Source organism: Rhinopithecus roxellana, chromosome 18, assembly GCF_007565055.1.
Source record: "Rhinopithecus roxellana isolate Shanxi Qingling chromosome 18, ASM756505v1, whole genome shotgun sequence".
NCBI classification, from domain to species: Eukaryota; Metazoa; Chordata; class Mammalia; order Primates; family Cercopithecidae; genus Rhinopithecus; species Rhinopithecus roxellana.
Genome location: NC_044566.1, coordinates 43,522,463 through 43,534,740, shown reverse-complemented (window position 1 = coordinate 43,534,740; position 12,278 = coordinate 43,522,463). Strand labels below are relative to the sequence as shown.

The window sequence follows — 12,278 nt, the reverse complement described above, 5'->3', positions numbered from 1 at the left end:
CCTCACATCGTATACAAAAAAATTAACTGAAATGGATCAGCAACCTGAATATAAAAGCTGATACTGTAGAACTCTTAGAAGACAACATAGGGGTAAATCTTCATGACCTTGGATTTGACAGTGGATTCTTAAATATGACACCGAAAGCACAAGAAACAAAATTAGACAAATTGGACTTCATTGAAATTATAAATTTTTGTGCACCAAAGAACATTGTCAGAGATGTGAAAGACAGTCTGTAGAATGATAGAAACTGTTTTGTTTCTGTTGTTTGTTTGTTTTGAGATGGAGCTCTCGCTCTGTTGTTCAGGCTGGAGTGCAGTGGTGTGATCATGGCTCACTGCAACCTCTGCCTCCTGGGTCAAGTGATTCTTCTGCCTCAGCCTCTCAAGTGGCTGGGATTACAGGCACCTGCCACCACGCCTGGCTAATTTTTGTATTTTTAGTAGAGACAGGGTTTCACCATGTTGGCCAGGCTGGTCTCAAACTCCTGACCTCAAGTGATCCTCCTACCTCGCCCTCCCAAAGTGCTGGGATTACAGGCATGAACCATCACACCTGGCCTATAGAAACTGTTTGGGAATCATGTATCTCTTAAGGGTATAGTATCCACAATATATAAAGAACTGTTACACAGAAAAAGCCAGTACAATTAAAATTAGGCAAATGACTTGAAAAAACTTTTCTCCAAAGAAGATGGAGTGGCCAGCAAACACAAGAAAAGATGCTCAACGTCATTAGTCATTAGGGAGATGCAGATCAAAACCAAGAGATACATTGTACTCACTAGGATAGATATAATTAAAAAATGGAATAACAAACTGGCAAGAATGTAGAATAAGTGGAATCCTTATAATTTTTGTTAGGCACATAAAATGGTGCAGCCTCAATGGAAAAATTTGGTGGTTCCTCAAAAAGCTAAACATAAGAAATACCGTATGACTCAATTATTCCACTCCTACGTGTATATTCAAAAGAATTGAAAACAAGTACTGAAATACTTTTATACACGAATGTTTATAGCAGCACTGTTCTAAATAGCCAGACGGTGGAAATAGCCTAAATGTATGTCATCGTTTGAATGGATAAACAAATTGTGGTATGTTCATACAATGGAATGTTATTTAGCCATAAAATGGAAATGCTGAGGCCGGGCAGGTGGCTCATGCCTGTAATCCTAGCACTTTGGAAGGCCGAGATGTGCGGGTCACCTGAGGTCAGGAGTTCTAGCCTGGCCAACATGGTGAAACCCCATCTCCATTAAAAATACAAAGCCAGGTGTGGTGGCATATGCCAGTGGTCCCAGCTACTCGGGAGGCTGAAGCAAGAGAATTGCTTGAACCCAGGAGGCGGAGGTTGCAGTGAGCCGAGATTGTGCCACTGCACTCCAGCCTGGGTGGCAGAATGAGACTCTGTCTCAAACAGACAAAAAAAAAAAAGTGCTGATGTATGCTACAACTTGGTTGAACCTTGAAAACATTGTGCTGAGTGAAAGAAGCCAGGTCACAAAAGATCACATATTGTATGATTTTGTTTATATTAAACATCCAAAATGGGTAAATACATAGAGATAGAAAGCAGATTGGTGATTATCAGTGGCTCCGAATAGGGCAGAATGTAGAGTGACTGCTTAATAGGCATAGGAATTTCTTTTGAGTAATGAAAATGTTTTGGAAGTATACATGGAGGTGATGATTGCACAACATTGTGAATGTATCAAATGCCACTGAAGGTTACACTTTAATATGGTTAATTTTATGTCATATGAATTTCACCTCAATAAAAATGTTAATAGTTAAGAAATTGCTTATAATGTTGATTTTTAAAATAATCCATCAGTCCATATTGAGACTAAAAAAATTAAAATTGAAAGAGGGGGCTTGTGTTTGTTTTAGAGATGAGATCTCACTCTGTCACTCAGGCTGGAGTAGAGTGGCGTGGTCATAACTCACTGCAGCCTCAAACTCCTGAACTCAAGTAATCTCCCTGTCCTAGCCTCCTAAGTAGCTGAGACTACAGGCTTGCACAACCATGCTTGGCTCTTTCTTTCCTTTCTTTCTTTCCTTTCTTTCCTTTCCTTCCTTTCCTTCCTTTCCTTCCTTTCTTTCTTCCTTTCTTTCCTTTCTTTCCTTTCTTTTCCCTCCCTCCCTCCCTCCCTCCCTCCCTCCCTCCTTCCTTCCTTCCTTCCTTCCTTCTGTCCTTCTCACAAGGTCTTGTTGTGTTGCCCAGACTGGTCTCAAACTCCTGGCCTCAAGTGATCCTCCTGCCTCAGCCTCCCAGCAAGATTACAGGCATGAGGTACCACACCCAGCAAAAGACTCTTCTTGGAGAAGAATGCTGACTAATACATGTAAAAAGAATGATGTTTTAAAATCACCATTTTACAGTCCCCATAGTAATAATTGATTTAGTAATTGCTGAAACCATTGTTTGAAGGATTGCCAGGGACAAGAATATTCACAAAGCCTCAAAGTTATCACCCTGTTGATTATCACTATCAAAGGGAAACTGTGCCTTTCTAATACAGACATCTGAAAGATACTATCTTAACCAAATGGTCAAACCTTACACCACCCAGGTACTCTAAAACCATTTAGCAAACAGAGTGAGAGTGGGCAAATGTGGCAACAAGTTAATTGGTGAATCTAGGTGAAGGTTACGTGGGTGCTAATTGAACTGTTCTTGCATTTTTTCTATAGGTTTAAAAATTTTCAAAATAAGTTGGGGTAAAGATGATTTTTGATATGACCCTTTCCTGTTTAATAGTGTTGCCTGAAGGTTAACAATTGAACTCTTTAGCCTACTAGTTAAGGATCTTTATGATTCATCCCCTGTTTATCTTTCCAATCTTTTTCCATCATATTTCTCAAACTAGCTTAAATGTTAGCTATGCCACACTAATTCCTGTTACTCAGATTGCTCACATTCTCTTTCACCCTCATGACTTCGTACACATTATGTGTGCCCTCTCCTTGAAGTTTCCTTTTCCTGTCTTTATCTTGCAAACTTCTGCTTGTCCCTCTGAATTCTGTGTAGTTTATCATCTCCTGCAGGAATCTTCCCTGATCATCCTAGGTTGAGTGGATGCTTATAATGCATTGCTCATATTCCTATTATACCACTTGTTATACTATAAGTTAATTGGCTGAGTACTTGTCTGTTTTCTTCCTAGACTGGGAACTCCTTGATGCCTTGGACTGTGATGTATTTTTCTTCTTTTGGTGTCCACAGTACCTGCAAGAGTGTGTGCCACACAGTAGCTGTTTAAGAAAAGATTTTTACATAAATGAATACATTTCACCTCCTACTATTTCCCTGGATATTTTAACTTAAAATAGGTCTGTTTGTCTACATTTCTACTTAATATCAGTTTTATATATGTCATGTTTGTTTTCTTAGTTTTATTTCTTTTTCTCAACTTTATATAGTGAATGATTTTGTTACAGAAAGTATTAGTAATTTATAGAATTCTGCAGCACAACTAGTACATGATAGGATTTGATCCAGTAAGTATGAACATTTCTTGCTTAACTATCATTGCTAAGCACTGTGGGAGAATACAGTAGATACGAAATTTTGGCAATTTAGACAATGAGCTAATGTTTCCTAACATTAAAGCCAAATCTGTAACTCATTTTCTATACAAATAAAACTTCTGGATTTAGCATAGATGTAAATATGTTTTTAAAGGGAAAGAAACTCTAAATATACTAAAAACATTTGGATAAGTTTTTTTTTTTTTAAACAATCTTGTAATATAAAGTCCTTTATAGTGTTGACCTAAAAGGAAGAAACTGAGGCAAAATTCATGTAAGTAGGGCTTATTTGGGCCAGAGTTGAGGATTGTAACCCAGGAGCATGGATTCAAGTTGTTCTGAATGTAGACTCCAATTAGCAGCAGTTACAAGTAGGCTTTGAAATGAAAGGAAGCAATCCTAAATTGTTTCCAAGAAATTACATTAATGTAACATAAGCTATTGATTGCCTATACATTATTCCTTGTATCACAAATTCCAAGAAAATGAAGATAATGGGTGAGTCAGTTAGTCAAGAACAAAATATCTTTAAACAATTGCCCCTGGGCATGGGTGCATAGGGTGTGACTGAAGTCCCATACTTACGTCTCTCTGGGCCTGATAAATTTTACATGCCTCACATAACTCAGACTGCTCTGAGCTGTTTTTCTTTTCTCAGCAGCATAAAATGAAACCCAGAAGCTATAAAGGAAAACATATTGATACCATAATTCTTCTACTTAAAAATGTAAAACTCGGCCGGGCGCGGTGGCTCAAGCCTGTAATCCCAGCACTTTGGGAGGCCGAGACGGGCGGATCACGAGGTCAGAAGATCGAGACCATCCTGGCTAACACGGTGAAACCCCGTCTCTACTAAAAAATACAAAAAAAAAACTAGCCGGGCGAGGTGGCGGGCGCCTGTAGTCCCAGCTACTCGGGAGGCTGAGGCAGGAGAATGGCGTAGACCCGGGAGGCGGAGCTTGCAGTGAGCTGAGATCCGGCCACTGCACTCCAGCCTGGGCGAAAGAGCGAGACTCCGTCTCAAAAAAAAAAAAAAAAAAAAAAAAAAAAAATGTAAAACTCTAGTGTAGCAAAACAAATTTATTTGAAAAAACTGGAGAAAGTATCTGTGTTACATACTATGGCAAAGGGCTCATTTCATTGGCATACAAAGGACTGTTACAAACCAGTGGAAGAAATTCAAACAACCCAGTTGAAAAACAGGTACAGGGGGCGGAGCAAGATGGCCGAATAGGAACAGCTCCAGTCTCCAACTCCCAGCGCGAGCCACACAGAAGACCGGTGATTTCTGCATTTTCAACTGAGGTACTGGGGTCATCTCACTAGGGAGTGCCGGACAATCGGTGCTGGTCAGCTGCTGCAGCCTGACCAGCGAGAGCTGAAGCAGGGCGAGGCATCGCCTCACCTGGAAAGCGCAAGGGGGAAGGGAATCCCTTTTCCTAGCCAGGGGAACTGAGACACACAACACCTGGAAAATCGGGTAACTCCCACCCCAATACCATGCTTTAAGCAAACGGGCACACCAGAAGAATATATCCCTCACCTGGCCAGGAGGGTCCCACGCCCACGGAGCCTCCCTCATTGTTAAAACAGCAGTCTGTGGAGATCTAACCGCGAGGCAGCAGCGAGGCTGGGGGAGGGGCGCCCGCCATTGCTGAGGCTTAAGTAGGTAAACAAAGCCACTGGGAAGCTCCAACTGGGTGGAGCTCACAGCAGCTCAAGGAAACCTGCCTGTCTCTATAGACTCCACCTCTGGGGGCAGGGCTTAGCTAAAAAAGCAACAGGGGAAGCAGGAGAGGCCTGAGCAGACGCGAACGACACTGTCTGACAGCTTTGAAGAGAGCAGTGGATCTCCCAGCACGGAGGTTGAGATCTGAGAACGGACAGACTGCCTGCTCAAGTGGGTCACTGACCCCTGAGTAGCCTAACTGGGAGACATCCCCCACTAGGGGCAGTCTGACACCCCACACCTCGCAGGGTGGAGTACACCCCTGAGAGGAAGCTTCCAAAGTAAGAATCAGACAGGTACACTCGCTGTTCAGCAATATTCTATCTTCGGCAACCTCTGCTGCTGATACCCAGGCAAACAGGGTCTGGAGTGGACCTCAGGCAATCTCCAACAGACCTATAGCTGAGGGTCCTGACTGTCAGAAGGAAAACTATCAAACAGGAAGGACACCTATACCAAAACCCCATCAGTACGTCACCATCATCAAAGACCAGAGACAGATAAAACCACAAAGATGGGGAAAAAGCAGGGCAGAAAAGCTGGAAATTCAAAAAATAAGAGCGCATCTCCCCCTGCAAAGGAGCGCAGCCCATCGCCAGCAACGGATCGAAGCTGGTCAGAGAATGACTTTGACGAGATGAGAGAAGAAGGCTTCAGTCCATCAAACTTCTCAGAGCTAAAGGAGGAATTACGTACCCAGCACAAAGAAACTAAAAATCTTGCAAAAAGAGTGGAAGAATTGACAGCTAGACTAATTAATGCAGAGAAGGTCATAAACGAAATGACAGAGATGAAAACCATGACACGAGAAATACGTGACAAATGCACAAGCTTCAGTAACCGACTCAATCAACTGGAAGAAAGAGTATCAGCGATTGAGGATCAAATGAATGAAATGAAGCGAGAAGAGAAACCAAAAGAAAAAAGAAGAAACAGAAATGAACAAAGCCTGCAAGAAGTATGGGATTATGTAAAAAGACCAAATCTACGTCTGATTGGGGTGCCTGAAAGTGAGGGGGAAAATGGAACCAAGTTGGAAAACACTGTTCAGGATATCATCCAGGAGAACTTCCCCAACCTAGTAGGGCAGGCCAACATTCAAATTCAGGAAATACAGAGAACTCCACAAAGATACTCCTCCAGAAGAGCAACTCCAAGACACATAATTGCCAGATTCACCAAAGTTGAAATGAAGGAAAAAATCTTAAGGGCAACCAGAGAGAAAGGTCGGGTTACCCACAAAGGGAAGCCCATCAGACTAACAGCAGATCTCTCGGCAGAAACTCTACAAGCCAGAAGAGAGTGGGGGCCAATATTCAACGTTCTTAAAGAAAAGAATTTTCAACCCAGAATTTCATATCCAGCCAAACTAAGTTTCATAAGTGAAGGAGAAATAAAATCCTTTACAGATAAGCAAATGCTTAGAGATTTTGTCACCACCAGGCCTGCCTTACAAGAGACCCTGAAGGAAGCCCTAAACATGGAAAGGAACAACCGGTACCAGCCATTGCAAAAACATGCCAAAATGTAAAGACCATTGAGGCTAGGAAGAAACTGCATCAACTAACGAGCAAAATAACCAGTTAATATCATAATGACAGGATCAAGTTCACACATAACAATATTAACCTTAAATGTAAATGGACTAAATGCTCCAATTAAAAGACACAGACTGGCAAACTGGATAAAGAGTCAAGACCCATCAGTCTGCTGTATTCAGGAGACCCATCTCACATGCAGAGACATACATAGGCTCAAAATAAAGGGATGGAGGAAGATCTACCAAGCAAATGGAGAACAAAAAAAAGCAGGGGTTGCAATCCTAGTCTCTGATAAAACAGACTTTAAACCATCAAAGATCAAAAGAGACAAAGAAGGCCATTACATAATGGTAAAGGGATCAATTCAACAGGAAGAGCTAACTATCCTAAATATATATGCACCCAATACAGAAGCACCCAGATTCATAAAGCATGTCCTTAGAGACTTACAAAGAGACTTAGACTCCCATACAATAATAATGGGAGACTTCAACACTCCACTGTCAACATTAGACAGATCAACGAGACAGAAAGTTAACAAGGATATCCAGGAATTGAACTCATCTCTGCACCAAGTGGACCTAATAGACATCTATAGAACTCTCCACCCCAAATCAACAGAATATACATTCTTCTCAGCACCACATCACACTTATTCCAAAATTGACCACATAATTGGAAGTAAAGCACTCCTCAGCAAATGTAAAAGAACAGAAATTATAAAAAACTGTCTCTCAGACCACAGTGCAATCAAACTAGAACTCAGGACTAAGAAACTCAATCAAAACCGCTCAACTACATGGAAACTGAACAACCTGCTCCTGAATGACTACTGGGTACATAACGAAATGAAGGCAGAAATAAAGATGTTCTTTGAAAGCAATGAGAACAAAGATACAACATACCAGAATCTCTGGGACACATTTAAAGCAGTGTGTAGAGGGAAATTTATAGCACTAAATGGCCACAAGAGAAAGCAGGAAAGATCTAAAATTGACACTCTAACATCACAATTAAAAGAACTAGAGAGGCAAGAGCAAACACATTCAAAAGCTAGCAGAAGGCAAGAAATAACTAAGATCAGAGCCGAACTGAAGGAGATAGAGACACAAAAAACCCTCCAAAAAATCAATGAATCCAGGAGTTGGTTTTTTGAAAAGATCAACAAAATTGACAGACCGCTAGCAAGACTAATAAAGAAGAAAAGAGAGAGGAATCAAATAGATGCAATAAAAAATGATAAAGGGGATATCACCACCGACCCCACAGAAATACAAACTACCATCAGAGAATACTATAAACACCTCTACACAAATCAACTAGAAAATCTAGAAGAAATGGGTAATTTCCTGGACACTTACACTCTTCCAAGACTAAACCAGGAAGAACTTGAATCCCTGAATAGACCAATAGCAGGCTCTGAAATTGAGGCAACAGTTAATAGCCTACCCACCAAAAAAAGTCCAGGACCAGATGGATTCACAGCTGAATTCTACCAGAGGTACAAGGAGGAGCTGGTACCATTCCTTCTGAAACTATTCCAATCAATAGAAAAAGAGGGAATCCTCACTAACTCATTTTATGAGGCCAACATCATCCTGATACCAAAGCCTGGCAGAGACACAACAAAAAAAGAAAATTTTAGACCAATATCCCTGATGAACATCGATGCAAAAATCCTCAATAAAATACTGGCAAACCGGATTCAGCAGCACATCCAAAAGCTTATCCACCATGATCAAGTGGGCTTCATCCCTGGGATGCAAGGCTGGTTCAACATTCACAAATCAATAAACATAATCCAGCATATAAACAGAACCAAAGTCAAGAACCACATGATTATCTCAATAGATGCAGAAAAGGCTTTTGACAAAATTCAACAGCCCTTCATGCTAAAAACGCTCAATAAATTCGGTATTGATGGAACGTACCTCAAAATAATAAGAGCTATTTATGACAAACCCACAGCTAATATCATACTGAATGGGCAAAAACTGGAAAAATTCCCTTTGAAAACTGGTACAAGACAGGGATGCCCTCTCTCACCACTCCTATTCAACATAGTGTTGGAAGTTCTGGCTAGGGCAATCAGGTAAGAGAAAGAAGTAAAGGACATTCAGTTAGGAAAAGAAGAAGTCAAATTGTCCCTGTTTGCAGATGACATGATTGTATATTTAGAAAATCCTATCGTCTCAGCCCAAAATCTCCTTAAGCTGATAAGCAACTTCAGCAAAGTCTCAGGATACAAAATTAATGTGCAAAAATCACAAGCATTCTTATACACCAGTAACAGACAAGCAGAGAGCCAAATCAGGAATGAACTTCCATTCACAATTGCTTCAAAGAGAATAAAATACCTAGGAATCCAACTTACAAGGGATGTGAAGGACCTCTTCAAGGAGAACTACAAACCACTGCTCAGTGAAATAAAAGAGGACACAAACAAATGGAAGAACATACCATGCTCATGGATAGGAAGAATCAATAACGTGAAAATGGCCATACTGCCCAAGGTTATTTATAGATTCAATGCCATCCCCATCAAGCTACCAATGAGTTTCTTCACAGAATTGGAAAAAACTGCTTTAAAGTTCATATGGAACCAAAAAAGAGCCCGCATTGCCAAGACAATCCTAAGTCAAAAGGACAAAGCTGGAGGCGTCACGCTACCTGACTTCAAACTATACTACAAGGCTACAGTAACCAAAACAGCATGGTACTGGTACCAAAACAGAGATATAGACCAATGGAACAGAACAGAGTCCTCAGAAATAATACCACACATCTACAGCCATCTGATCTTTGACAAACCTGAGAGAAACAAGAAATGGGGAAAGGATTCCCTATTTAATAAATGGTGCTGGGAAAATTGGCTAGCCATAAGTAAAAAGCTGAAACTGGATCCTTTCCTTACTCCTTATACGAAGATTAATTCAAGATGGATTAGAGACTTAAATGTTAGACCTAATACCATAAAAACCCTAGAAGAAAATCTAGGTAGTACCATTCAGGACATAGGCATGGGCAAGGACTTCATGTCTAAAACACCAAAAGCAACGGCAGCAAAAGCCAAAATTGACAAATGGGATCTAATTAAACTAAAGAGCTTCTGCACAGCAAAAGAAACTACCATCAGAGTGAACAGGCCACCTACAGAATGGGAGAAAATTTTTGCAATCTACTCATCTGACAAAGGGCTAATATCCAGAATCTACAAAGAACTCAAACAAATATACAAGAAAAAAACAACCCCATCAAAAAGTGGGCAAAGGATATGAACAGACATTTCTCAAAAGAAGACATTCATACAGCCAACAGACACATGAAAAAATGCTCATCATCACTCGCCATCAGAGAAATGCAAATCAAAACCACAATGAGATACCATCTCACACCAGTTAGAATGGCAATCATTAAAAAATCAGGAAACAACAGTTGTTGGAGAGGATGTGGAGAAATAGGAACACTTTTACACTGTTGGTGGGATTGTAAACTAGTTCAACCATTATGGAAAACAGTATGGCAATTCCTCAAGGATCTAGAACTAGATGTACCATATGACCCAGCCATCCCACTACTGGGTATATACCCAAAGGATTATAAATTATTCTACTACAAAGACACATGCACACGTATGTTTATTGCAGCACTATTCACAATAGCAAAGACTTGGAATCAACCCAAATGTCCATCTGTGAGAGACTGGATTAAGAAAATGTGGCACATATACACCATGGAATACTATGCAGCCATAAAAAAGGATGAGTTTGTGTCCTTTGTAGGGACATGGATGCAGCTGGAAACCATCATTCTTAGCAAACTGTCACAAGAAGAGAAAACCAAACACCGCATGTTCTCACTCATAGGTGGGAACTGAGCAATGAGATCACTTGGACTCGAGAAGGGGAACATCACACACTGGGGCCTATCATGGGGAGGGGGGAGGGGGGAGGGATTGCACTGGGGAGTTATACATGATATAAATGATGAATTGATGGGTGCTGACGAGTTGATGGGTGCAGCACACCAACATGGCACAAATATACATATGTAACAAACCTGCACGTTATGCACATGTACCCTAGAACTTAAAGTATAAAAAAAAAAAAAAAAAAAAAAAAAAAAACAGGTACAGGATATCAATAAATAGTCTGTGGAGGCCAGGCGCGGTGGCTCATACCTGTAATCTCAGCACTTTGGGAGGCCGAGGCAGGCGGATCATGAGGTCAAGAGTTTGAGACCAGCCTCACCAACATGATGAAATTCCGTCTCTACTAAAAATACAAAAATTAGTCAGGCATAGTGGCAGGCGCCTGTAATCCCAGCTACTTGGGAGGCGGAGGCAGGAGAATCGCTTGAACCTGGGAGGTGGAGGTTGCAGTGAGGTGAGATTGTGCCATTGCACTCCAGCCTGGGCGACAGAACAAGACTCCGTCTCAAAAAAAAGTAGTCTGTGGAAAAAGAAGTCAAGATTGCTGATAAATATAGAAATATTGCCCCCCCCAAAAAAGGGGGGTTGTTCACCTAGCAAGCAACAAACAAGTGTCCACAAAAACGCAGGTTTTGACCAATAGAAGTTTTATTACATATCACAAGGAAAGAGATCACTGAGAGTATTCTCCAAAGCAGTGTCTCCCTGAGGGAGAGTGACAGAGAGATTTCATGGGTCAGTGGAGAAGGGAGAGGATACATCATCACATATAGAGGAGGGGCCCAAGTGGCGCAGACACAGTCAGTCATTATGCCAGCACATAGGTTGCATGTAATGGTAATGATGCTATAGTTACTCCTGGGGTGGAGACTTTATAGCATGGTGAGGCAGAAAGTTCACTTGGGTTCATCTGTAAGTTGCTGGCAGTAGCTGATTCCAACCAACTGGATGACCACATAACATACAGGGTTTAGGCCGGGCGCGGTGGCTCACGCCTGTAATCCCAGCACTTTGGGAGGCCGAGACGGGCGGATCACAAGGTCAGGAGATCGAGACCATGGTGAAACCCCGTCTCTACTAAAAATACAAAAAATTAGCCGGGCGCGGTGGCGGGCGCCTGTAGTCCCAGCTACTCTGGAGGCTGAGGCAGGAGAATGGCGTGAACCCGAGAGGCGGAGCTTGCAGTGAGCCGAGATCGCGCCACTGCACTCCAGCCTGGGCGACAGAGCGAGACTCCGTCTCAAAAAAAAAAAAAAAAAAAAAAAAAAAAAAAAAAAAAAAAAAACATACAGGGTTTGGGAAAAAAACAGGTTGCAAGGCAGGAGGCTATAAAGCAAGCTGACTGTTCATGTTTATTAAATTCCTGTAGTCCCTGGAGACCTTCTGTGTCTGCTTACGATATGTTATAATGAATGAGTAGGTCTGTATACTCCTTTGGAAAGTTGTATGAGTGAAAAATTCATCATACTTTTCAATTCCTGATTCAGTTATCTATCATTGTGTAACAAACCAACTCAAAACTTAGTGCCTCAAATCAACAA

General features: G+C 41.3%; 1 protein-coding gene across 3 annotated transcripts in view; it reads left to right on the top strand.

The window, feature by feature from the left end:
* FNDC3A (fibronectin type III domain containing 3A) overlaps positions 1 to 12,278 on the top strand; it is a 221,055-nt gene that overhangs the window by 70,292 nt on the left and 138,485 nt on the right. Inside the window, exon 1 of one of the 3 annotated variants that reach the window (XM_030921876.1) lies at positions 3,320 to 3,338. The exons of the other annotated variants lie outside the window; for them this stretch is intronic. The gene's annotated coding sequence lies outside the window, so the exon portion shown is untranslated. Of the gene's footprint in view, positions 1 to 3,319; positions 3,339 to 12,278 lie in introns of those variants that run through there. 3 annotated transcript variants of the gene reach the window in all.